We start from the raw sequence: 27,311 nt of genomic DNA, 5'->3' as shown, positions 1-27,311 counted from the left end.
GGCTCACATCTGTGCAAAACTCTTACTGCCCTCAGTCAAAGGGATTGCACTCAAAGTGCAAATTGCAGTCAAATTCCACTCAAAGGGATGATGACAGGGAATATCCCGAGCACAACCAAGCACTAAAACATGTATGCTGCATTCTTTCTTTGACCAATTAGTTGTATGTACTAAATCTTTTGCATCAAAGAATGAGGTGGAAATTCCTCATGGTTAATTCATTAAAGTCTTGCTTTCACTCCTGGGAATTTCAATCAAGTGCAATGATCATTGGAAACTCGGGAGGAGAAAAAAAACTTAAAAAAAAAAAATTCTACACTCATAAAGACTCTTGCCATTTTAAAATCTTGTTAACTTAGCTGAGAGTGATATTTGGTGACTGGTGCATTTTTTGTGTGCATAGGAAAAGAAATCCCAGAGGATTCCCAGGCTTGGTGTATCTACAAAAGAGACAAAATGGGTAGGGAAATAAATTTTTTACTAGCTCTGGGGAATTACTGCAGCCAAACCAGGTGAACAGCTCAGAGGATTAAGCTCCCAAAAGTATATTTTCTCCTCTGAATGAAAAGGACTTTACCAAGTGACTGGCTACTTCATGATCCCTTTGTCTGCAAGGTGTCCAAAAAAGCCCAGAAAAAAAAGGATCAGTGAAAGAGAGACAACTTCCTAAATAAGACAATGAAAGTAGATGAAAAATGCTTCGTTTGATAACAAATTCTCCTCAGGATGAGAGGCACAATGAAAGTCTGTTTAAAATGTCTTCAATCAGAGGGAGCAGACCTACCAGGAGCAAGCTCTTCTGTCCTTCTCTTTGCTCCTACTTTGCTGGTCACCTCACACTCAGCATTCAGAACAGTCTTGGTGAAAAGCCTCCAAAAATTGTCCTAGATAGGTCCTATTGGACCACAAAGGCCAGGAATATTTGCTTTTCAGAATTCATCCTGAGACAAATAATTCAGAAAAGCTTCTGTTGTTATCTGTGGTTTTGGCCTTTGCCCATGTTTTGTTAGATGCTTTTACAATTTCTCCATCTCTAATTAAATACACACCAAACTGAGGGCAGTGAAAGAAAGCAGAGAGGATCTTGTCTTTGGGGAGACTTTCCAGTCTCTCTGGCTAAGCTACAAATCGGAAAGGCCCTGAGCATGTCTCCTGAAATAGAGGAGACAAATGAGAAATATGGGCTTTGTTCAGAATAAAAAGCAGATGAGGCTCAAAGGCACTAAGGCACAAAAGGATTAGGACACAGCACAGCCTTTCATTTGTCATGTGCAGCTCAGCTGGGACCCAAACAACACCTTCGATGCCTCCTGCTCTTTGTCTTAAAGGAAAATCCAGAGACTCCCTCCAATTCATACACAAAATGATGTTGACAGAGAGCCATGTTTGGAGACAGAGTGGCTTTTTGTTCCAGATAATTAATCCCCTTGTACAGGCTGACTGTCACCAGAGAAAGGACAAATTGGGCCACGATGCCTTTTCTGTCCAGGCAAAAGGATCCACTACTTGGATAGGATGCTGGAGGGTTAAGGATAGATGGCATGATGTGACAGGGAAAAGAGGTAAAAAGATGTTGGGTCTGGCTAAGTTTCTTCTGTAAATGGCTCTGCTGTGCTGCTGTAAGTCAGAGAGGCTTGTTTGAGTGGAGAACTCCCTTTAAAATTCCCCCTTGCTTTCCCAAATGAGTGCACATGTCAGCCAGCCAGCAGCACCGGGGCTCTGCAAACACCAGGGAAACTCCTAGGTGGCTCAGACCCTAAGACTGCTCATTCTGCCCAGCTCCTGGACAATAAAGACTTCTGGTGCTCATTTCACTGGCCAGCCAGAGTGTTCTGTTCTGGTTACACAGCAGACTGCACAAAGCATCTTAGTAAAGGAGCATCCCAGGAGGTAATTTTTATAGAAGTGAATCAATCAACAACCTCTAGAAAGATTTTAACCTGGTATAAACCAGCATTTGCCCTGATGACAAAAAAGCAATTTCTATCATTTTTATCTGCTGGGGATTGATTGATCCCTTAGTCAGTTATATTTTCATATCATACAACATGCACAGGAGTTTACAAAGCCTATATTTATTAATTGCTCCCCAGACCATTTAGACCAAAAGGTCTTGATTTTCACCTTGGTTGTCTGCTGCAAGTCTGGAGCATTCCCTAAGAAGCAGGTGAAATTCCAGTGGTGCAAAAGTGGTGGAAGTCAAAGCAGAATTGAGAATCAAGAAGTCTCATTGATCATTGCTCACAGTGATCTTTCAGCTACCTTTATCAAATATTAACAATAATGACTTATTTATACAAGACCAACTGAGAGCTAGGTGCAAGAGGATAGGCATAAGACCAGAGAACTAACAAACTAAATAATAAATACATATCAATCTAGAATAATAAATAATAAATCCCATATTCCAGAGTCACTTCATTTTTTTTTTCTTCAGAGCTGTTTGCCCTCACTTTCTGTGATCAGCAGGAGGGCTTGGTTAAAAAGATCAGATTAGAAATTAATCTCTTTGATGTTTGCAAAGGCAATAGGGCTTTCACACCTTTCTAAGTGCAATCCAGCTGCAGGTAAAGAATTCTGCAGCTTGTGAAAGTGCTAATTAAAGCCAGTAATAACATGATTCACCTTCAACCCTGCTCTGAAACGCCCAGTGGTTTTTTGCCAGAAGGAGAGTTGTATCTCCAGGGCATTACTTTTGAGGAGCTCTCTTGTTTCAGGGATCTGCAATGTAGCAACCATACAGGCTAGAAAGGGAGGAAGCCAAGTTGTTTAAATCAATCCTTGCCATAGGATCCCGCTGTTTATTGATATCCTGAAGGTGAAAGGTTAATGCTTTACTCAGGAAACCACTCATCCTCCAAAATACTATTATTGTTTATCTTACTGAAATCTATTTTTATATTTCCCAAGACATTTTTATTTAATTTCTGTTCCAGGTTGTCTTTACTATGTTTTCATAGTATCACTGCACAGACTTAATCCTTTTCCAATCTGATACTGCAAGTTGTGATGGAAAATGCCAAGTGTCTGGTATTTTTTGAAATAGAAAGATTAGCAGGAAGAAAAATTGTTAACTTGAGGCTACTTGTTTTAGCCCAACATGAGTTATCAGGGGGTCCAATCCAGCACTAGAGTTGAAAGTAACAGATCAACTAGAATAAACATTTGTCCCCAGGAATAATATGTCTTGTCACTTTAGTAGCTTGGAACATGTTCTCATTTACCCAGCCATTTTCTTGCCAGAGCAATTATAAATGGCCAGTTTGAAATTAGATCTGTTTCCATTGATTTTATTCTCAACCTTTTTTTTTTTTTTTTTAAGTCTTTGTACCTTCTGGTTAATAAAAGAGCAAGGAAGTGAAAGGTACATAAATCTGCAGCGTACACAAATAGCATTTCATGTGAACAGCTTGGCCTGTGAAATTCAATGTGAAGGAACTTCAGGTGAAACATTGAACCTAGACTGTAAATAACTACTAACATGCATGATAATACCAGTAACTGGACGTGTTGCCTGACAACAGGATGGTGTCTGTGATGCAGATCCAGAAATAATTGTCATGTTCTCCTTTTCTCAGCATTTAGGATCTTCCTCTCCTCAGGGCTGGCTACTGGAAATAGTTAATAAATTCGTGGTCTGATGCAGGTTAGAAAATACTACATGCCTACACTCATTAACCTGAACTAAAATAATAAAGTGAAAGGAATCAGAGAACTTGAAGAATATGCTTTCTTTGTTAGGATTGGCATAAATCATATGCTGTTAAGACCATAGAAAATGCCAAGGTCCAACTATAACCACTGAGAAGTTATGGAGAGACTTTCTTTGTATGACCATTTGTATATCATTGTCAAAGCTGAAAAAAAGGGCTTCATTTTTCAATGCCTGCTGATTTCCCATGTATTAAAGCAGAGTCTGCAAATGTTATTCTAATCAACTAGCAAAGCTCCTTCTCAATAGAACTGGTATTTAACATGACAAAATTCCTTGCAGAAACACCCAAGTGGTGTTTCTTCTCCATGGCTTAGGCTGAACCCATGATCTACTGCTTGACCTTGTCTGTCAGCTCTGTCACCCCATCAGGACAGCCAAGAGTGGCTTTACCACAACAAGGTGCATTTCCACATTCAGTCCCAGAGACCTGCCAGACCTCCTGGGAAAGCCTGAGTACTCTGCAATGTTTTTTGCCTGGACAGAACTGTCTGGAAACTTCCTCAGAGGTGGCTCTGCTGGCTCCTTCCCTCTGGGAATCACAAGCTCAGCAGTCCTTGAAGACCTTAAATGAGTGGAGAGGGATTAAGCAGTTTGCTCTGTAACATTCTAGGCAGCAGCATCTGGCTCAGAAATAGAAGCTGCTATTTAGATCTTCCCCTTAGAAAATAGAACATTTGTATTTTTATAGGATGCTCAGAATTTGACAAATTCTTGTCAATTTCAGTAAAGCAAAAAATTTGTGATTGCTGAAAAATCTCTTAGTCTCCAAAACATGGGGTCAGACCTCTTTTCATTTAGCACTTTCTTCTTCCTCAATCTGCCCACTCGTGTTCTTTCCTCCTTCCCTGGCTGGGAAAGCCATCCTCTGCATGCAGGGATGCCAGTACTCACCTTCCTGCACACAGTAAATCCTCACAAAGCAGCCTGCAGTATATCCACCTTCCAACAAACACAGCAGGCAAGGATGTCTTCAGTTTGGCTGCAAATTGGGGAAAGGAAGAAAAAAAATTTTATTTGTCAAAGGGCAAAATTTTGCCTTCAAGTCACTGGCCCTGAGCTGAAGATTTATGGAGGGCAGGAATGAAGTGATATACTCCTTGAACCACATCCTGTTGGCCCCCAAGGTCCCAAAGGTGAGGGCCATTTTCTGGACCTCCAAGTTTTTCATTGGATGGCTTTGCTGACCGGCTTAAGCATCCCATGAAAGCCATGCAGGCAATGGCTCCTTGGACAGCTACTGGCAAGTGCAGTCTTTTATGAGTTGTTCATTAATTTCCACTGCTGAGAGCTGGCCATTAGCTCTCCTTTCCTGCAATGTTAGCAATTAAACTTTGCCATTCCTATTTGCATCTTCCCAGTGGTTCTCAGACACTTCCCACTGGGGACAAGTCTGTTATGTGAGGCAGATCTCTGCTGCTGTGAATGCAAACCCCTGTCCAAGGCAGACCTGGGAAAAACATCTGTTAAGATGAGAGATACTTTCCATACTGGCAAGCTGCAAATCCTCCTGCTGCTCCTTCTTGCTCCCAGAGGCTGTTCCATGTATTTCTCAGTTCAACCAAAGCTCTTGCACCTCTTCCTCCTGCTCATCCTCACATCTGGATGTGTGCACACATGGCTCCAGGTGCCTTCCCACGGAGCTGAGTGTCAGTAAGGCCAGGTATGGAATATGCTGCTGGACAGTCTCCTGGCAGAAATGGCCCTGCCAAAACCCACAGAGATCCTTTAAAGGAGGGTAGAAGTTTTACCTTGTTTAAGGCTCAATTTTAGATAGCTTGCTCCTTTTGATTCTCATTCAGCGATGTCTCATAGGCAGAAAGAAAATGCCTGCATCACTGATCCTTATTAGACACAAGATTTGCTCTCTGTCCTGAGTGAGGCTTTAATCTGCAAACACTCATGGCATAGACAAGGAGGCAGAGACCCTGAGCTACATGCTTTGTCTGTGTTTTGGGAATTTCTCATTTAAGCCTTTCCTTATAAAAAATCCCAATCACTTTCCACTTCCTTCCTCCATCCACACAGCTGATCTTCCTCATTTACTGCTAAACCTCTCAGTTGCATCACAACATACCTCTCAGCATTTCTTTCTGAGAAAGCAGAACATTTTAATTTCCAAATGGGAGCTTCAAATGCAGGTTTCCAAAAGCTGGATAAATTCAAGAAGGCAAACATGTGCACACATTTTCTCATTAGAGGACTAAAAAGGTAACGATCAACTCCTAAATGCCACACACAGTTGCTACTCCAATTCAAGCACAGCATGTAATACAAGAGGCTGTGGTAGGCTATAACATTATAAATGACACCCCATTGGTGATGGAGACAAATCAGATTATGTGTGAGTACGTTATTGATTGTGCTTAGATTTCTTAATCTCTTAAATCAATGAAAGAATAGTAAATAACAGAGACAATGTGTGCTTGGATAGCAAAGCATCTTTTAATACTTGAGTTTTAATGGGCATTTTTTAATGCTCAGTAATATCCTAACTGGAAAGATGCTTAGCCAGCTCAAAGTATAGGTTACTATCTATTACCAAGATGCCTCAGTCTAGATTTCCTCTCTGTTTATACTAGACATCAATTCTGATTTACCTCTTGTTGAGTTAATGAAAACATGTTATGCAGTTTTATTAAAGAAAATAAAGTCTTCAATTGACTGCCTCTGAAACAGAACAACAAATTCTGAGGAGATTAGCATAAGGATTAAACATACAGATTTTGTTGCAGGAGTTGTTTTCATGAATACATTCTTAATTGATTGTAGCAAAACAAATACACACTTTGGTAATGCATGCTGAGTCTCCAATTCAGCATTATTTTAATTAAGTCTTTTGAATGATGAATTTCAGTACAGCAGATGTTCTTGAGTATTCAGGTATATAAATACAACCAGTGTCAGCATCTGATAAGCCTACAATTTGAGAGTTTAAGCACATATGAAACTCGGCCAATTGTCAAGAGCTGAAAATGGAAGGAATTTGCTAAACCACTACTTGCACCTGTTTTGAATTATGATGTTGTTTCCTCCACACTAACCTCAGGGGAAAGAAGGAAAGAGTCTTGTGTGCAGTGCCAGAACACGGGAAAGGAGATGTGTTCACTCCCCATTTGTAGTTTCTCATTAACCAACTGTAGCAGCTGATCTTTGGGAAGAGGGAATTCCAGTATATTTCAAGTACACAAAAAAAATGCCAAACCCTGGGATGAAGTGATTTTCAAGTTAAAATTGTGTCTCCTCACAAATAAATATATCGCCTCTATGCTAGGCAGTCATTTGTCTTTCAAATAAAATCTGCTTCAACAGGGAGTGTCTAATGAATTTAAAAACCTTTGATATCACCTTGAGATTTAAATGAGACTATAAACATTTTTGGTCATCAAAGTTTTTGGGCGTGTTCTCATTAAATTTTCACATAGGCTTTTAATCAGTGGATACACTTCTATGCATGGAGCTCTTGAGCCTTAGCTCCAGGCTGTTCAGAGCCATCACCCTTTTTCTGTGGGAAATATGTTGATAAATGGGCTTGGCTTTCTTGGGTAGCTTGACATTTTTATTGCTCTCTGTCTTTAAAGACATATAGGCAGAAAAACTCTCCCCTTTTGGAGCACGTCCAGGCTACCATGGAAAATCAGCAGAGTCTCTCAGCTGTATGTAAGAGACTGGGGAAATGATGGGAGAAAAAGAAAACTCAAAAGATGCAAAGGTCTCCTATGGAATAATATCTGCTTCCAGAGAGCACTTTTCTATCCAGAAAACTTTTGGGCTCTAACTCTTGCAAATAAAGATGATTTCAAGTCACCAGCCAATGCAGGCATTTGTGGGGCAGAATTATATCTTAGAGCAGAATCAAATAACACTCTGAAACAGTACGAGGGGGAAAGTCAGGGAAGATGCTGTATTTGAGTCTCTGTAGGAAGGCAGGATGTCCAACTGGAGTTGTGACTGGAGTTTAGGCTGAATTGGATGTAATTTTTCACAGGTGTTTGGTCTGGCACCTAAAGGGTGACACCAGGAACTGCCAACCTAGGCTAAAGGTCATGAGGAAGAAAATCACCTCAGCTGTCACCAGCACTGCCACATTCAACACCTTGCACTGCCCAGACGAATTTCTGTGAGCCAAACACTGCCCATGAGCTATCACAAAGGACCTAGTGTGAATTCTGGATACTGAGCCTATTCCCTGCCCTTCTGCCCCTCTCTTTGTCCCCTTCAATATCAGAGCCCCAGGCTATATTTAGGGAAGCCTGGTGGTGTGTTTGATCAAAAGGAACAGCTCTTCACACTTTTCCATGATCCAGAATCCACATTGTTAAGGACTGACACAAATGTCCTGGTGCAGTTTGGTGAGACAGTTTCCCAGCCTGGGCTCTCCCCAGGGCTCACATCTGGCTCAGGCCAAGACAGGGAGACCATGGCTGTCTTTTCCAGGGCACCCAAGTCATGAAACCAACCAACCCTACAGCCCCCTCAGATTCACAGATTAATACACACCTTCAATATTTCACTAGAAACACTTCAATGCCTTGTTTTATGTTTATGTCCTCCTTCAGGATGAATTCCGGTACAAGTTCTGTGTGTGTCTGAAAATCTTCCTTTTCAATATTCAATATTCACATTCACACCTTTCTTCCTCCTTCTGTCCCTTTCATTCTCCTCCTGAGCTTTGCTGCCTCTGGAAGCCAAAGACACCCATCCATCACAGCTTGTTTGACACAAAGGCCATTTGCAGTCTCTCAGCTCCTGGCATGTGGACAAATGTGTTGCAGTAACACCTAACATTTAAATAATGATTCACCATTGAATAGTATGAGAAATTGGCTGACAATTTCAAGGTAATGCCCTTCCAAAAATATACAGTATTCATTCTTTACTACCATATAACTGTACGTTCACTTGGAGAATCTTAAATAAAGTTTATGCTTAGCAATTAATTTAGTGAAATTCTGAGTTAAATTACTTGCTATAAAAATATTAAACATATTACAACTGTCTGTACATGGCCTTCTAAATGGAAGGGAAGTTTAATTATTTTAGAAGAGAAATATAAACAGTGTCAAGATTTAACCGCTGCTCAATTTAATGTAACTTCTGTCTAATTTTACAAATCATTATTTATACAGTTAACATGCATAAAAAATTAATAAATGACCTCCATAAGATCACTTTTGGTATAGTTAGCAGCGTAGGCAATTATTACAGTAATGTTGCAAAAAACCACAAGGGAAATCTGCAGTTGCTTCCCAAACACAAAAACCATGGAAAGAGGGAGAGAGGAGAAAAGGTGCAAAAAGGAACTTTATTGAGCAAAGCTTAGCCATTAAGTCAATTTTACCTCTCTCCTCCAAAGAGTGGGGAGAGAACTGGGAAGCAAGGCTTTGAGACAGTGATTTGCAGGATTTTGAGACAGTGATTTGAGACAGGGATTTGCAAGCAGAGAGACAGAAGGGTGAAGATTTCTGCCACCTTCCTGCCATCACAAAGAGCAGCTCCAGGATGGAATGAGGGCAGGAATCTGCTCCCAGCCCAACTGCTGCACTTGTGGTGGTGAAGCCTCCTGGGCACTGAGAGTTCTGGCCAAAACCCAGCCCAAACATTAGTACTACAAAATGTCTTATAATGGGTGGTGGCATGGGAGGAAGCAGCAGAGACCATCAAATTTTCTTTCTGCCTGTGAAGTTTCCATCAGGAGCCATCTGGCATCCCCAGAGAAGTGAAGGCACAGGAAGGACTGGGATACAAAAACTCTTGCTCTCAATCACCACATTCAGTGGTTTCAATGTGGTCCATGGGCTGTTCCTATGGGTATGAGAAGCTAATTCAGAACAGCAAGGCTGTTGGTAGCAGACTTGCAAATATTCTAAATATTGCAAATATATGAATATCCTTTACTGCAGGAATCCAGAAATTGAGCATGCAAAGGTAAAAAATCTTTATTACACAAAAAAGTCTTGCAAGAAAGCTTCAAAGGCAGCTTGTCTGTGTTCAGGGACTTTATGGGATGGACTGTAAAGGCTTTACCAGGCCACTATAGGGTCAGATACATCCAAACTGTATGGAGGTAAGCTCAGCCCTCCTGAAGTTAGTGGGAGGTCCAGCAAGAACATGTGCCTCAAGCTTTGTTCTGAAATACACACCAGATTTTCAAATAGAGTGAATTTTCAACTTTTTATTGCACTTAAAACCTTGGCTTCTGCTGTCAGAGTGCTATCTTCCCTTTCTTCCTTCCTGCTGACCTTTCCCCACCCTGCTGATTTACATCTGGAAGTGTGAGCTGCAATATTGGGAGGCACCTACTGCACAGTAATTACTTAATTCCTTTCCAGAAAGAAAGGAAAGCAGGACTGAATGCAGATAACATTTCTAATGTTTCATTGCAGCAGCATGCTCGAGTCATCTGATCCCACCCTTATTCCCAACAAGAAATGGAGAAAAAGAAGGGGTTAAACCTGTTGTACCTCCTTCTGAAGCATGATGTAAAATACAACTTATCAGGAGAGGGTACTGAGCTACCACAGGGGCTGCTTCAATACCACAGTGCTTCAAAGATGCTTGTTTGTCAGAGCCCTAGGTGGTACTTCTCTGTGTTTGCAGGATGAACCTCAGCCAATAAAACAACTGTGCAGCACTCTTTTTCTCCTTTATTAAAAGGCTCCTGGCAGATAATAGAAAATTATCTCTTCAGATACTGCAGAGGGGTTTTACTGCACTAGACAATATAATAAAATATATTAATTCTTCTGTAAAATTATTGAGGATATTTTTTAAGCAGTCTTTTGGAAGGTCAGCAGGCTGAGTCCCCAGAATATCCCTCAGCAATGTTATGTGCAGATTCACCTCCAAGTCATTTTCAAAGAGGAAAAACTCTGCACACCCTTTAATATGGAAAAGATTTAAATTATTTCCTCAGGGAAAAAAAAATCAAGGCTGTTCTTTGGCCTCTGCTCTGCAGGTCTCTGCTATGCTGACTGTTTTGTAGGCTGAATGATCTGGACAGACTTGCTGAGTTGACCCAGGAGCCAGAGCACTGGAGAGAGATGGGGACAGGGAAAAAAAGAAATGGGCAAACAGGGTGTTGGAAATCTCATCTGGAATCAATACATGCTTTACCATTGGTCTTCATGGAGGACAAGAGTGTCAGAAAGAAAAATCAAGAAGGTTCAGAGTCCAGGAAGTTTACAGTTCTGTATGGAGGAAAACTAATTATGAAAGTTCCTGATTTCCCTCCTTTCTCTCCTTTGCCTGAAATTAAGTTCCCAGCCTTTCACCTGCATTGCTCTTCACTTTTTCTTCATTATTGAAGGCAGGGGAGAAAATCAAGTTGCACTTGCAAGTGTGGATTAGTGAGATTCATCAGGGCTTTGCTTTATTTTACCAGGAATTCAGGCACATGCTGGGCTGTGCCAATTAAGGTCCAGCCATTATTCTTAATGGCACACGCCAATGAAATGCCAGGATATGATGCCTTCACTCCTATGTGTCCACATGAGAAAGAACATTTCCTTTTAGAAAACTACTGTGCAAATCGCAAATCATCAGCAGAAGAAATTTATGCACCAAAAGCCTGTTAGCCTGGAAAACCACAGCTACATGTGGTTACTCTCTCTATGCAAGTTTATATTTTAGCTCAGAAAGAAGTACCATGATTTAGTGAATTGCCTGGTCTCTGGGAAGACGAATATCTCTTTATACTCTAAGTTCAGGAGGGTATTTAATCATTGTAGTTTGTCAGTGCTTTGCATCATGCTACACAATAAGCCAGCTTAACATGATATTTTCTCTCCTGCCTCTCACACTTCCCGGCACTACAAAGTCTGACACAAAGCCCTGGATCCAGCATGTTTGTGTGACTTGGAATCCAGCTCAGCTCTGCATTATACAATTAATCTCTCACATCTCAAATAGCTCAAAGCAGAACCACAGATCCTCTTAACCCCTAAGCCTTGGTGTGTTTCAAACCCAGATCTTGACCAGGGTGCCAAGACTGTGAGCTGGATGAATCACGTATGAGGCACAGCCTGAGAAACCTGGTGGGTGTTGTTAAGGTTATTAGGGGTCCTTCAAATCATTTGAGAGCCAGAGACCATCTGGGTTCATGATATTGAATAAATCCTGCCAAAAAGGTGCCAGCTGGACATACTTGCTTTGGACTATTACTGTAATGATATTTTGTAACTAAGCATCTTATTCTTTTATTAGCTCCAATAGTGATTTTTTTTGTGCTATTCCACATTGCATTGAGTTTCTACGGTGAGGTTTCAGTTGTGAAGAGGCTACAAGGATGGCTTCTGTGAGAAGCTACTGGAAGCTTCTCCCAAATCCAGCTGAGCTAATGTCCAGTATTGTATTTGCAGGGCACCCTCCATGTTCTCAGAAAGGCTAATTTATTACTTTGTTATACTATATTATATTAAAGAATGCTATACTATACTATACTATACTATACTATACTATACTATACTATACTATACTATACTATACTAAAGAATACAGAAAAGATACTGAATGCTAAAAAGATAGCAATGAAAACTCCTGACTCATTTCAGAGCCCTGACACAGCTTGGCCCCAATTGGCCAAAGAGTCAAAACAACTCACACCAGAAGCCAATCAGGCAATCAGCTGTGGGTAAACAATCTCCAAACACATTCCAGATGAGCACAACACAGGAGAAGCAAATGAGATAAGAATTGTTTTCCTTTTCTCTGAGGCCTCTCAGCTTCCCAGGAGAAAAATCCTGGGCAGAGGAATTTTTTCAGAGAACGTGAATGCCACAGTCCAGCTGCAAGATGGACCCAGTGCTGGCCAAGGCTGAGCCCATCAGTGATGGTGGCAGTGCACTTGGATAATGTACTTAAGAAGGGGGGAAAGCTGCACAAAAGCAAGTGAGGTTGGAGAGAGGAGTGAGTGAAAAACAGCCCTGGAGAGCCCAAGGTCAGTGCAGAAGGAGGGGGAGAAGGTGCTCCAGGAACAGAGATTCCCCTGCAGCCCCTGGTGCAGACCATGCTGGGGCAGCACACAGAGCAGATATCCACCTGCAGGCCCTCAAGGACTCAGCTCTGGAGCAGGTGAAGGCCCAGAGGAGTCTGTGACCTTGTTGCAGTCTGTGGGAAGCCTGCACTGGAGCAGGCTCCTGACGGGATCTGTGGCCCCAAGAGAGAGGATCCCACTCTGGAGCAGATTTGCTGTCAGGGCTTGTGACCCTGCAGGGTCCCCTCTGGAGCAGCCTGTTCCTGAAGGACTGCACTCTGTGCAAAGCAACCTTTGTAAAGAATTCCCTCTTCTTGGGAAGATCTCACTTGGGAGAAGTTAATGGAGCACTGTGTCCAGTGGGAGGGACTCATGCTTAGCAGGGGAGGAGTGTGAGAACACCTCCCCTGTCATGGAAGCAGCAACAGAGACAACTTGTGATGAACTGACCACAGTCCCCTTTCCCCATCCACTGGGACAGAGGAGATGGAGAAATAAGGAGGAGTAAGGTTAAGCCTGGGCAGAAGGGATGGGTGGGGGAAAGTGTTTCAATAATTAGTTTTTATTTCTCACTATCCTCCTCTGATTTGATTGGTTATAAGTTTATTTTTCCACAAGTTGTGTCTCTTTTGCCCTTGATCTTGTCCTGACCCATAAGCCTTTTGCTGTATTTTCTCTCCCCCATCCAGCTGAGGAGGAATGACAAAGCAGCTTTGGTGGCACCTGTTGTCCTGCCAGGGCCAATCCACAACGTCTGTAATGAATAAAACTACCAAGTTTTAACATGGACTTAGAAACAGTATCCTGAAAGCTTCCAAGGTCATTGCTATAGAAGAAGTATCTGATTTTTTGGATGTAAAAAAAATACAGCAGTAACAAATTAACCTTCTCTGGCATGGTCTGTTCCTCAGCATTTGTCTCAAATGTGTTATCAAATGCTAATAGCAGTGCAGTGTCTGTGTCTGGAGGGTGTGGGTTACAGTCCCATCTGCTTTGGATGTTCATACTTTGGCTGTCTTGAAGAGAAAGGGATTGAGAGAGTTGACCCCAGTAGTCCCTTACACTTCCATGTTCTTTTTTTCAAAGTTCTCTCTAATCCATGTGTCCTGGAGGAGCCATTTGTTCCAGGAGTGTTTTTCCTAAGGACACAACTATTTTCTGCCCAATATTTCCCCTAGCTTGATACTGCTTTTTTCTTTTATTTTTCCCATGAAATCTCCATGTGTGGAAAACCAGATTTTCTGTTTGATCTAGGTGCTTATACTTGCTCCCTCTGCAGCTGACTTGAAGGCTTCAACTTGTGCAGGCTGCTGATAAATGATGACGTAGGCTGGCATTTCTAAGAAGGCAAAAATGTCTGATGTATAAAAAGCCACAAGAGAGTGCACAGAGCAGGTCTGTGTGTGTATGTGCCTACTGGCATGGGAATTCAGCTTTGTCTGCACATGTAAGTGCAAGGATTTGCAGACAGAAGGAATGCAGGAGCCTTTGGGGTACAACTGTCTTATTCTCATCTTCTGTTGCTACCAGTCTGGCCAAGACTTGAACTCAGGAAAAAGAGAAGGGTAAGAGTAGTGAAGCAACCCTTCTTCCCACATTAAAATTACTTCAGCCTTAACTTGTCAACGTTGTATAATTTGTATTGCCACATCACCAGCCAAGTCACAAACAGACCTTCCAAACTATGAGCTCAGCCCACAAATCACACTCAGGGCTTCAAATTTTTTCAGAGTACAAAAAAAAGGAACTTTTTAACTTCATTTATGCCCGTGTCTGAAATCTCTGCAATTCAGTCATTGTTCCAAAAGTTCTCAGGCAGACTACAGATGTTGGCACCTTTGCTATCCTAAATGAATCACTGAGGATAAAATCTTTATTAAGCTTTTATATCTTGGCTCCAAAGTAGCAGCACTGTGTGTAAAATCAAGGTCTCAGAAAGCAGCAGCAGTGTTTCACTGGGTCCTGCAGGATCCAGGTGGAAAGGGTGATCACAATGCAAATAATGCACTTCGGCAATGGCAAAATAAAGAGGAGTCAAAGGAGTTTTAATCTTTAGGAGAGCACATGGCACTATCTCCCCCAGTCAAAAACATTACAAATGCAATGTTTTATTAAACAGGTTTCTGCAGGGGAAGAGGCTGCGCTGCTAATTTGGAATGAAATATTAACACAGTGCAAGCAAGCTTAGTATAAGTTTCCAAATTCACACTTGCCTAGTAGGAAAGGTTACTTAAAGGATGGTAAGTCTAAAGACTGATTAGGTGTGTAATCATGGTGTTATTATGCTAATGATGGATTTGTTTGTTGTCGTGTTATCAACAAAAGATTAAGCAAATCCCTACATGAAAGCTTGAGGTGAAACAGTCGGCTAGAGAGGGGGTTTGGGCAGCAAATCTGCTCATTATCATCACGTCTTTGTGGGGTAATTATTGCTGTACGGGGTGCTTTTCTCTCAGTTCTCACAGGTGGCAAACCCACAGACTTTGCTGAGCAATTTTGCTCCCAGTCGTGCTGCTCCTTGGACTGGCTTGGTTTCCCGAGGCCGGGTGTTTTGGTGGGGCTCCAGCAGTTAATCCACTGATGGGGCAGCCGGGAGCGTTGTCTTTTCACACAGAAAGGCACCTCCGGATACAGAAACAGCCGGTGGCTATGTAAACTTTTTCTTAATACTTCAAGCCTGAAAGCTCTCCCAAGTGTGCTCCTCTTGTGCTGGATTGGATTGAGCTGTATGTCTGGCCACGTTTGGAACTGATCCTGCCTGGGAGGATCTCTGCTGTGCCACGGGCATCCTACCCCTGCCAGCTGCCCAGGCTGCTGGGCTCAGCCTGAGCCTCCCGAAACAGGCCATGGAAACGAGGTGGGTGGCCAGAGGGTCTTTGCAATGAATTTTCTCTGCCATATCAGCCTGTGGTCGATAAGTCAATCGTGTCTGTGCATCAGTATGCACCGGGCCGGGAGGCGGCAGAGATGTGGTTTGCATTCTGATGCAAATGCCCTGCTCAGGCTCTGGCTGTGTCTTGCAAACACTGATGGCTTGTGCCTGTTCCATCCTGATATGATCCACTGGGATTCCTCAGGGGGTTTGATTTTTTCCTTTTTTTTGAAACCTTCAGCTTTTATTTCACATATTCCTTGCAGAATACTTCCTGCAGAGTTCTGGCTAAACCCACCTGAGCTGAGTATTTCAGTCTACAATGACATAACTTGGTATGACCCCATGAGTTTGGGGTGGGGCCTGTTCAGTCACCCCCATGGCTGCCCTAAAGAGCTGAAAGAAGATGTGGGCTCTTTGGCTGTAAAACTCTCTCAACTTGCTTGAAATCCATACAGTACCAATTTTTTCAAGATCTGAATCTGATCCTCTGTGCTTACGGTCTAGGCAGCAAAACAACATCCCTCATGACAGTGTTTGGAGTTGGCCATGGATATTTGAGAGTCATGTCACTGTAATGGAGTTTTCCTTTAGGAATACTTCACCATTTCATTCTGGGAAAGCAACAACAAAAAACTTGGTTTCATTTTAATTTTTCAATGCAGGCATATTTTAGAACATTTGAGGTCTTCATAATAAAATTTATTTCAATTTCAAAATGTTTTCTATTTTTCTTTGCAAAAATATCTTGGTCTATAATTTTTTTTTTCATAGAAGAAGAGAACCTAAAGCACTTGTGAAACAAATATCAAGTGACACAAATACCATGTGAAGCAAATACCAAAATTACAGCTGGCCCTTGACAGAATTCTAGGTCAATACATACCAAAGACCTCATTTGTTTATCATATGAAAGAGAAACAGATCTATGTAGAGATCACAAACACTGAAATAATCATGAAGCCAATTATGTTACCTCAGTGGGACATAAATGTTTCCAACTTTAAGCATGCTATCCAAGGGCTTTGCTGACTAGGCAAACTGAGTAAGTTGATGGATATCTGCAAGCTGTAAATAAAGTAACACCATATTGTAAAGTGTGAAGGCATCACTGAGACCCACAGAAACCTGTGAGTTATCACTGGAGCAGTTGTGCCAACCACAGTATGTTTTGTTTTTCCTTGTCAATAACAGTAATAACTTGAGGGTCTCACAGATTAATGAACACTGTATTGACCAAAAACGGTATTTAGCACAGAATTATCTGTAGTGAGCTTAATTTCCAGTCTTTTTCCTCTTCACATCTGCTTTCCAATTATGAGGTTCTTGTCAGCCCAAGCTGGAAACATTTTGAGCATGGTTTGCGTAGATTTTGCTGGATTTAATGTAAAATCAGCCATCAGTTTTGTCCCCTATAGGGATACCAGATATGCAGGGGTGAATTCTGGCTGCCAAACTTGGAAGGTGGACAGAGACTGCAAAGGTTGGCTTTGCCACTAGGGCGAGGCAGTCCCAGACCTCTGGGGAAAATTTGAAGAACAGTGCCAAGTGCAATGTGGCTTTTACTCATCATAATTGTATTTATAAAGCTACCAGGCCACCTGCTCAAGTGCTTGAGCTGCTGCTCAGCCGATTAAAGCACAGTAGCCAGGTCATAAAATATGTATTAGAAGAACCAGACGACGTGTTAACTCGTGGCATGGAGAGGCAGCAAGCCTCACCCTTGAGCAAGCACAAACACAAAACCTAGAGATTGCCCCAAATGTGGCATCCTTGCTGTTTTAGGCCAGGGGATGCCAAATCAAAGGGTGAGCTGGGGCTGTGGGTGAGCAGAGCTCTCAGATGGTGTCTGCCAGGAGCTGCCAGCCCTCGGGCACTGCTCCAGGGCTCTCCTTCAGCAGCAGCTTTGGCCGCTGGTGTTCTGCACTTGCTGTGAAAGGTCTCCTGACACCCCCACCACAAACAGGATGGCGGGATATGTGTGCTGCTCTGCCTCAACATCTGATCGTCCTCCCCAGTCACCATAGTTACCTTTTCATCTGAAGGAAGGAAATTGTGCTGCTCGGGTTTTTTTGTCTGTGGTTGTTTTGTTTTGTTTTGTTTTTTTCAAAGGAAACTCAAGACGAAGCACTGATTCAGTTCTGAATCAAACACATCTTCCCCGTGCTTCATTAACAGCTTTTATTTGTATATTTAAGTAACTTGAACAGTTATTCAGGTACAGAGAAGTCTGGAAGTGTTTTCACTAGGTGCCTTAAGTGCAGGGACAGTTGTTCATCAACCTTTCCCTGAGTAACTAAATGACTGTTTTACAGAAAACAGTATCTTAATATTCCCAGATCTACTGTAAGGTCAGAATCAACAATACCCCTCTGCAGACTGAACACTGGCCTTACACTTTATTTGTTGCAAACGTTGGCCAGTATAGAAAATCTGAAAATAAAGTTTAAAAACTGTTAGAACATTAAAAAACAAAAGTAAACAAGAAAAAAGGAACATTTAAAGTATTAGGCGCTTTGGGTTCCTTACTTGCTGGGAGTACTCATACTGAAAAAAACCATAATTCTTTCAAGGGTGTGGCTCTGCTCTTCTTCTGATGTAGGTGAAAATATTGAGAAGGGAAAAGGATATAAAGAATTAAATATAATTAGGAAAGTTCATTATTCATGGTAATAAATGGGAATCTTCCTGTTCGAAGAAAAATACTTAACATTTACATAAAGGAAAGGGACTTAAAGGAACGACAGAGCTTATCACAGAAAGCATAAAAAATCTGCTATAAAAGTAACTCTTATATGGAAGAGGATTGTTCTTGGAAAGACCATGTGACTCAGTAACCAATACCTGGCACTGTCCTGTGCCCTTTGCTTTGGCAAACCCAGCAAGAGCCACCAGGAAATTTCTCTTACATCGGGACTCCTCTGGAAGCAGAAGGGTGAAACCAGACCCTCTGTCCCCATTCCATACCTGTCCTCCTCTGGGATGAGGGAACGAGGGGATGTAAAAGCATCAAATCTGGTCTGGCAACGTAATCCCTGGGATCCAGCTGAGCCTGGCATCATTTACAGTGCCCCTGAGGCTTCTCTCATACATGTGACCAACTCCCTCTAAACCTTGTTTGTCACCTTTGTTTCAAGCATTTCTGTGTTATGCCACTAAAACAGTCCCAGGAAAAGGCATGGGGGTAGGGGGAATGATTAGCATTTTCCATAAGAAAAAGTAAAAGGAAAGCATTTTGGCTTTCTACTCAGCAGCATTTTGTTCCGTGGCAGCACCCCAAGCTTGCTCAGGAGGCCACAAGGAAGGGATCACAAAATTCAGTGCAATATCAGCAAAGCCTCACTCCAGCTGAGGTGAGCCCTCCTTACAGCCTCCAGCCAGCTGTTCCACCTTTCCAAACCACAGCATTTGGCCCCACACTACATACAACACTTAGAAAACAAATGGTGAAGTTTTGGTCTGGTTCAGAGCAGCTCCAGATGAGGCAGGGTCACATCAAGCACCTTGAATCAGAACAGTTTGTCCCTAAAACACCTGCAGGAGCCAGAGGAAGGGAGGTGTTGGACAAATAATTCACCAGCCCAGAGAAATGTGATATTTGGTCATCTGTAAGAGTTTCCTACATACCAGTATAGTGACTTTCCTCCTCAGCCTGGTTTGATGGTCCTGGTCCTGATATATATATATATATACATATATATATATATATACATATATATACACACACACACACACACACACACACACATATATATATATATATATATATATATATATATATACACACACATATGGCATCCCGTTTGAAACTTATCAGAAGTGTCTTGAAATGCAAATATTTACTCTTTAAAGATCTCCTTGCCTCTTTTTTGTAAAATCATTGTCCTGAAGCAGGACAAGACTTCCCAGTAGAGGTGATCTGTGCCTGAACTTGGAGCTTTCATGCAAGCATTTATTGTAAACCTGAAACCATTTGATGTAAGTTACTGCCAGCTCTGAGCTGGTCCATTTGTGGCAGGGACATTGACAGTGCACACCCAGATCATGCACATGGTCATTCTGCCAGACATCTGTGATTTATGGTTCCAGGAAGGATCAGCCCCTCTCCCTGTAAGTGAGTAATGTGCTCCCAGGTCAGAAGTGAGATACCTAACCCTTACTCTCAAAATCCTAGGGAATGCAAACAAAGGTAGTGCTTCTACCATATACAATCTTGCTTTCTTGTAACATCATTTTAGGAGGTGGAATTGAAATGCTCAGGCAGTTTGCCTACCTTTCTGTTAATAAGAATAGGAAAGTAAAACAAAAGAGAAAAATTAACCTTATTTCACCAGAACAGGATAGGAATAATATGTGATTTCACACTTCTGGCTTTTTATTTACATGGTTATCTCTTGCACTTCATTCTACAAAGCTGTTTTTGTATTTTGCCATGATGTTGATAACTATCATTTTCATATTAAAGTCCCTTTTTCTCTGACGGGTTACTTTTCTCAAGCCAGCTGCAGAACCATCAATGTACTTCTTAGTGGATGAGATATCCAGCCCCTCAAAAATGCAGACTGATTTGGATCTTGCTCTGGCAGAACAGAAAATAAATCCCAAACCTGTAGAAATTCTTCTGAGTCTCTTCCTCTATTACAAATAAGGAACCACTTGAGGAACATTCATGTATATGCACATCTGTTCATTCACATGCTTTATTATGCACAATACAAATAACTGGGGAAAAAAAATCTATTACTCAAGTAGATTTTTTTTCCTGTTAAATTGTAGCTGGAATGTATTGCAGCATTTTGATTTGCAGTATGCTAAGCAGAGTATAGAATCATGTTGCATATAGAGTTGAATTCAAACCAGAGGATTTTTCCACTGGATATTATAATCAGAATTGCAAAAGTGAAACAGTGGAGCTTTTTGCCCAAAGAGGCTGTGACACCTCAGTCTGTTGAGGCTTTCAAGACCTGTTTAGACCAAACAACCTGGTCTGATCTCAGAGCTGACTCTGATTTAAATGTGATTTAGGATTGGACTCCTTTACAATCTGGATTATTCTACAATTCCATGACATGGAATATCTGAAAAGTGTTTCAAAGAAGGCACAGAGACTGGATAACATAGGAGGCAGAGCTGGAAAACAAGCTGTGTAGAAGACTGTGTAAAAACTATTTTAAATTGAAAGGGATTCAATTCATCATGACAACCAGGTGGCACTAATACCCAGTGGTGCCACTTACTGCTAACAGTTGGCTAAGACGTTGTTTGCAGAAATGTTCTTGTAAATAAGAGTAAAAATTTTGGAAAAAAAAAAAAAAGATCAGTATGTGATTATATAAATATTCGAAACTGGAAACACAAATCTTAGCAACAGAGGAACATAAACTTCTAAACTAGAAATGATGATCGCTCCGGGATTATTCTGCTCATTTCCATGGTTATTAAACCTGGTTCTTTATTCTCTGAGATAATTCCATAAAACTATTAGGCTGGTAGACATACATGACGCCACATCTGCCTTTACCCTAAGCAACTCGATTGTTTGTTTTTCAACTATAAAAGTGGTAAAGAAACTGTACAAGTATTCCTTAATGTAATTTACTATCCTACCACCATCTGCTACTTTTGGCACTGAAAGTGTAGCTGAAAACCCTTTTATAAGAGTGCCCTGAACCCGGAAGCCCATTCAGACCAGAACCAATTAACATTCCCAGCCTCTCCCAAGGCACGCGGCAGACGAAGCGCGCGCTGGCGGTGCCTGCGTTTCACAAGGGTTTATGTTTTGTGAGCATGAATGTGTTGGGTGTTACAGATGGATAATGAGATGATTGGCCCTCGCAATTAAAAGATAACTATTGTGTGAGTATTAAGAAAAGCTTTAAGTGATGTATAGTGATGTTATTGTAGTTTAGATATTCTCTGTTCTCCCCATAGTTCCCTTTACACCCCCCTGTATTGCTGCCATCAGACAGCTGGGCTGTCTAGGACAGGTACAAAGAAGGCTGCACATGTGTCCCTTACCTGGGGCAGTTGGGAATGGAAAAGCTTGGTGCTTAGGGGGTACAGCATGGCAACTCCTGACCTCCAGTCAAGCTACAGGAAAGAAGTTTCCACTGATAAATGGCAAAGAAGAGCTGACTGACAGATTTTAGGAGGGGCCAGAACTGGCTGATGCAACCCCAGGGGTATAAAAAATGAGCATCCAGCTTGATGATGAACTGGTCATGTGGTATGCATGAGGGGCAGTTCCCAGCACTGCATCTTTTTCCTCATGTAGTCCTTTGTTGTATTTTTCTTAAGGTTTAATAAACCTTTTTAAAATTTTCAAAGCGAGTAATTGTTTCTCACATTGAGGAACCTGTTTCAGGTACAGCAGCTTTGTCCATTCTGCCCATCCCTGGCACCAGCAATGAGAGGGCAGTGGAGAAGTCCTGCAGGGCACACACAGCTGCTCACTGGGGGCCGGTCGGAGCGGATGGGGCGACAGCTCCATGGCAGAGTGTGTCCCTGTGCCTTGCACATATGCTGCCCATTGCTGCACCTGAGTGTGAGCCAGACCTCGGGTGAGCACTAAAGGGTTGGTTTAGGATTCAAGGCTGGATCTCCAGCTGCTGCAAATCAATGTGGCTCTCCTGTTTCTCACAGCTCTGCACCCTCCACCTCAGCAATCCCCTGCTGGGTGATGGAGTCTTGCCAAGATCTGCTCCGCTCTGTGGAGCACTCGGCAGCCATGCCCAGCTGATGGCACCTGGGATTTCACAAAACCCATGAATCATGCTTTTGGCAAGTACTTCTAATAAAACTGTAAGTGAAAGCATGTGAATGGGCAGCCACAAACTCACTCCAGCTCCAGTCATCTTCTGAGTGGTGTGTGAAAGGAGTTCAGGCTCTGGTGTGGCCCTTTGACAGAGAAAATCAGAAAGTCTCCTGCTTTCTTGGAGATTTGTTGGGAATTTCTCCTGAGCCTGTGACATAAAAGTTGGGAAGCTCCCCTGAGGCTGTGGGATGAAAGCAGAAATACACAGAGTTTGTGATGTGATTCCAAAAAATCTTCTGCTATAAGTCATGCTCCAAATTCCTCTGGATGAGACCAAGGGCTGACTGAACACATACAGGAGGTCAGTGATAACATGGTGATTAAGGAAATCAGTGGCACCATTATTTTGCTTTTAATCTTCTTGACAGATGTTTTGGGTTGGGTCTTTTTTCAGTTCTGCCATACAGTGGCTTATCACCAGTGAATTGGCTTTAGAATTCTGCCAATTAAATAATTACACCTGGGAACTACACCACTTTATGAGAGGTGAATATCTAATATTGGGGAAAGAAGAAAGAAACCAAAGGGAATATTATTATTGAAAAAAAATAATAACGTGCAGCTCTCCAACAATCAGCATCAGGGCAGAAAGCCAAGATCTTTTCCATCTGCTGATCTTAAAGGAGAAGAAATATTAAGAACAACAGCAATCAAGCCTAAAACCACCAGAGGCCAAAAAAAAAGTGTTGACAAAGAAAAGCTCTATTCACATGGTTAGGAAGAGGCATTGACAACAGAGGGCAGCCCCAATAGCCCAAGTGATTAAATACAGAATTATCACTGTGGAGTGGATACTGCACAGTGGGCTTTTGGGAAGGGAGGAGAGCTGTCAGGTGTATGAGATATTATGATCTAGACAAAAATCACTACAAAGCTGATACAAAAATGCTAGAAAAGCTACCAATAGTCTGCTGTCAAACTGGGAGCTCACACTGTAGAAGCTGTCCTCTGTCCATTGTTATTCAATATTTTTATTAAGTATTTGGATGATGGGATGGAGAGTACACATAAAAAAATTGGGGATGACACCTTACTGTAAATCTCTTGAGAACACAGGATTAGACTTCAAAGCAATCACAATAAATTGGATAAATTACCTGAAATCAATAAGATTAAATTCAATACACATGCTGTATTTAGGAGGGAAAATTAGGAGACTGTCTCTTAGAGGATGTTATAGCAGTAAGGAATCTGAAGGTTTTAGGTAACCAAAAAATTGAAAATTGCTGGCAAACTGGAGATCCTGGAAGTATTGTGATATTCATTTTTACTGAGTACTAGTGGTATCTCACCAGATAAGTCTGGGTCCTGCAAGTAAACAACACCAGAGACCAAGAACAAAAATGACAAGCAGATAAAAAAAGCATCATCCCCATGGAAAACAATCAGATCTTGGGTGGTTTCTTTAGCCAAGAAAAGAGAAATATGAGGCCTATGGGGGGATAGTGGAAATAAAATCCACTGTGGGGGGATAGTGGAAATAAAATCTATGTAACAGCTTATCATAACAGAAAGCATTATTCTGGAAGGGGTAGAAATCAGTTGTTTTATTTATTTGCAAGGGACTGGACAAAGAAAAAGGTGCTACATTTGCAAGAATGGAGACTGTGAGTTATCAGGTGAGCAATTTCTAAAAGGTAGCAAGATAAGGGTAGAACAGTCAGTAGAAGATATCCTCAAAAGTGGTTATTGCTAAAGGAAAGGAAAAGTTATTTGCACTGGGAGGGAAGGGAGTTACCTGTAGCTATTTTGTAGCTATTTTTGCTTCTGTCTATTCCATCCTAATATAAATGCTGTTATTAGGATTCTACTGTTGGTTTTTGCCCTGCCAATTAAGGAGCAGCAGCTCCATGCATTTCAAGGGTTTGTGTTGTCTCACATTGGTGGAGCATGGAGTGATAGGTTCGCCCGAGTTTGTGCAGCAAACTGACCACCTCTGACTGCAGGTGGGCTACCAAGGGCCCCTGTGCTTTGCTCAGCTACTCACAAAGGTGAGACACAGATTTCTGCAGCGTCTGGTTACCAGGAAACTCGCTGTGTGGATTTGCTGTTCATGGCACTTCACCATCTCTGCTGAACTGACACTGAAAACTCTCTCAGTTCCTTGGGATTAATGAGAGCCAGACATTTTATCTGACCTCATTATCCACCTATTCTCCACCCAGCAGCCTCCTTTGCTCATTCTTTTATTTGCCTGCATCACGTCTACAGTAACAAATGAGATGCCTTGAATAGGCAACCACTAATTTAGGCACAACTGGCTTTTCCAATATGCAGAGTTTTGTATGTTTATGGGGTGTGGATAAACATTGATAGCCATCCCATTGTTCAGTTGTTTAGAGGGAGCATTGATCACTGAGATTTATTATCACATGAATTAAAGAAGTGAATACAGTTTGTCAAATATTTTATCTGGTAAGGGCATCAGAGTTTTACCTGTGGTCCTTTGTGTTGAAAAGCTTCCTGCTCCCATTTCTCCTGATGCAGTCAGAAATCAAATCCTAAGATTTATTCCTGAAGTCAGTCACCTGAACATCAAAGAGGTTTGGAAGACAACCTAAATTTGTATAATGTGTTCTGTACCTTTACATTGTTTTATCAATATTTTCATCTTGCCCTTAATATTTTGTAGGCCACTCTTTAAATTTAGGCTTAGTACTCAAGAGCAGTGGGAACTGAGACATCACTGTCTATTTTAATTTAGGCAGTAGCTCTGAAAGCAATGAAGGCATTTACAGCAGAGATCAAGAGTAATGAGAAGGGTCAGAAGGTAGGGAATATACCATGATTACTTTTAGCATATATGCTCAAACCTGAAAAGTCCTGAATTCCTCCTTATACACTATATAAACTTGGCTCCAACCTCAGATCAGAAAGAGCACAGGGCACCACCCTTTCACTTGGACTTTGCCCTAAATTATCTTATCATCCCCATCAGCCTAATTACAACAGCTCTCTCTCTGAATTTCAAAAGCCCTCTCCCAAAAGAGTAAAGTTACTTTCCTGTAACAGAAATACAATGGGAAAAATGTTAGCCCTGTTTGTAATATTTTCAATCTATCCACTCCTTTTCTCCCTAGTGCAAGTATCATAAAGGAATAATATAAATGTTCACATGCAGAGAACAGAATTGTCATTTCAATATCCAGCCTAGTTCTATATTTTCAGTTTTTAAGAAAAGAGAAAAAAGGCAATGCTTTAGAGGCCAGTACAAAGAAAAAGATTGTAAAGACTTATTGCTTCAAATAACTTATGACAGCAAACTTTATTATAAATACCCTGTTATTCCTTCAAAGGAGAGAGAGAAAAAGAAGCTTGTTCTCCCCTAAAAAAAGTAAGAATACTTGCAAAGATATTGTACAAATGATGAGTTTAGGGGCTGTCATTGTAAAAAAGGGTGGTTTTTGGCTTTTATCTGAGTGACATTGTTGGCGAGACTTCTTTGATTTTGACAATACTCGAATTAGGCCAGAGGCAAGGGCTTTGCAAAATGTCACCTGAAGGATTGTTCTGTTTGCTGATTTTCAGTAGTATGGAAATGTTGCTGAAGGCAGCTCACTTCAAGGCAGATGAAACCCTGGTTTGCCAGGGATGCTGAGCAGTACCAACAAAGCTGGCCAGTTTGCAGTGGAGGTACCTGCACACAAGATACAAGAGCTGATCAGGTCACCGTGGGTTCAGTAGATGGGCTAGGGAAGGCTACAGATACTGAGCAGTGTGTGAACCAAGTACACTTTAATTCCCTCTTCAAAGAGCAAGAAAAGTTGTTTCTTGTCTGAATAAAGACTGTGTCTCAGCATTATGAGTTCAGTTCAAATTCAGAATCCAAGCTCTATAAAAGTCTGATCTGTAAGCAGAAGCCAAGCTTGAAGTATGGGAGGAATCTCACACAAGTACCTGGAATTAAAATTCTTGCTTAAAATTAGGTCTCTTCCAAACCACCTGGGGAAGGAAAGCTTTAATATTCAAGTCCAAGAGGCTGAGCAGCATCCTGAGACCACCACTCTCCTTGGCCTCACCAGAGATGCCAAACCACTTCTTCAAGGCCTCAGCAGCACTTCTTTGGGGCTGAATTCCTGGTTCCTGTGAATATTCTGTTGGTCTCTCCAGACACTCGGGCTGAGATTGGTCCAAACCTGGTTACCTGACCAGATTTGTGCCTAATATGATTCATACACCAGGCACCGTTCCTTTCCATTCTGTAAGGCGTATTACATTGCTCACACTTTATTGTGAAATGTGATTCTGAAACTGCAGGGTTTTTGTTAGAGGATTGCTTACTATATTCCAATTACCATAAAATACACAGTCCCCTTACTAGATTTCCACAGTTGCAACTTACTGAATAGTTTCAGTTAATGTGCTTCATTTGCTTCAGAATTATTTTATGATCCAGTTGAATGTTTTAATGATATTATGAAGTCTTTGTGACAATCCAAATAGCTGGTCACAGAAAGGATTCAACAAGACCATGCTCAGTGTGTAAAAAAAATAATTGTTTAAGGAATGAGTTCACACGCAGTGATGAGCACTGAAAATTGAAGTGAATGGATGGAGTTACCATGTTATTTTCAGTAGGATTATTCTGGTTTATATCTGCTGAGGAATTTCACTGAAACAACTTAATAAATGTAATCAATGGCACTGCATGAGACTGGAGGTAGTGACAACTTATTGCTTTCACTACTGCTCAGTCCTTTCACAGTCTCTTGTGGTAAGGTTTGTTTTAGAAGATTCCAAACTCTGGAGAGAAGAGGAATGTCAGATTCTTATCAGATGTAAATCAGCACAGCTCTGCTAAAGTCAACAGAGGCTGCACCAGCTGAAAGCCTGACCAGCTATGTTAAGTATGTCTGATGGTTTTAATATTCCTCATCTTGAAGTGAGGTTTATGGCCACTTTGTGATATAAAGTATAAATGGAAGTTTTCTCAGCTGCA

This window comes from Haemorhous mexicanus, chromosome 6 (genome assembly GCF_027477595.1).
Source record: "Haemorhous mexicanus isolate bHaeMex1 chromosome 6, bHaeMex1.pri, whole genome shotgun sequence".
NCBI lineage: Eukaryota > Metazoa > Chordata > Aves > Passeriformes > Fringillidae > Haemorhous > Haemorhous mexicanus.
Note: the sequence above shows the minus strand (reverse complement) of the source record.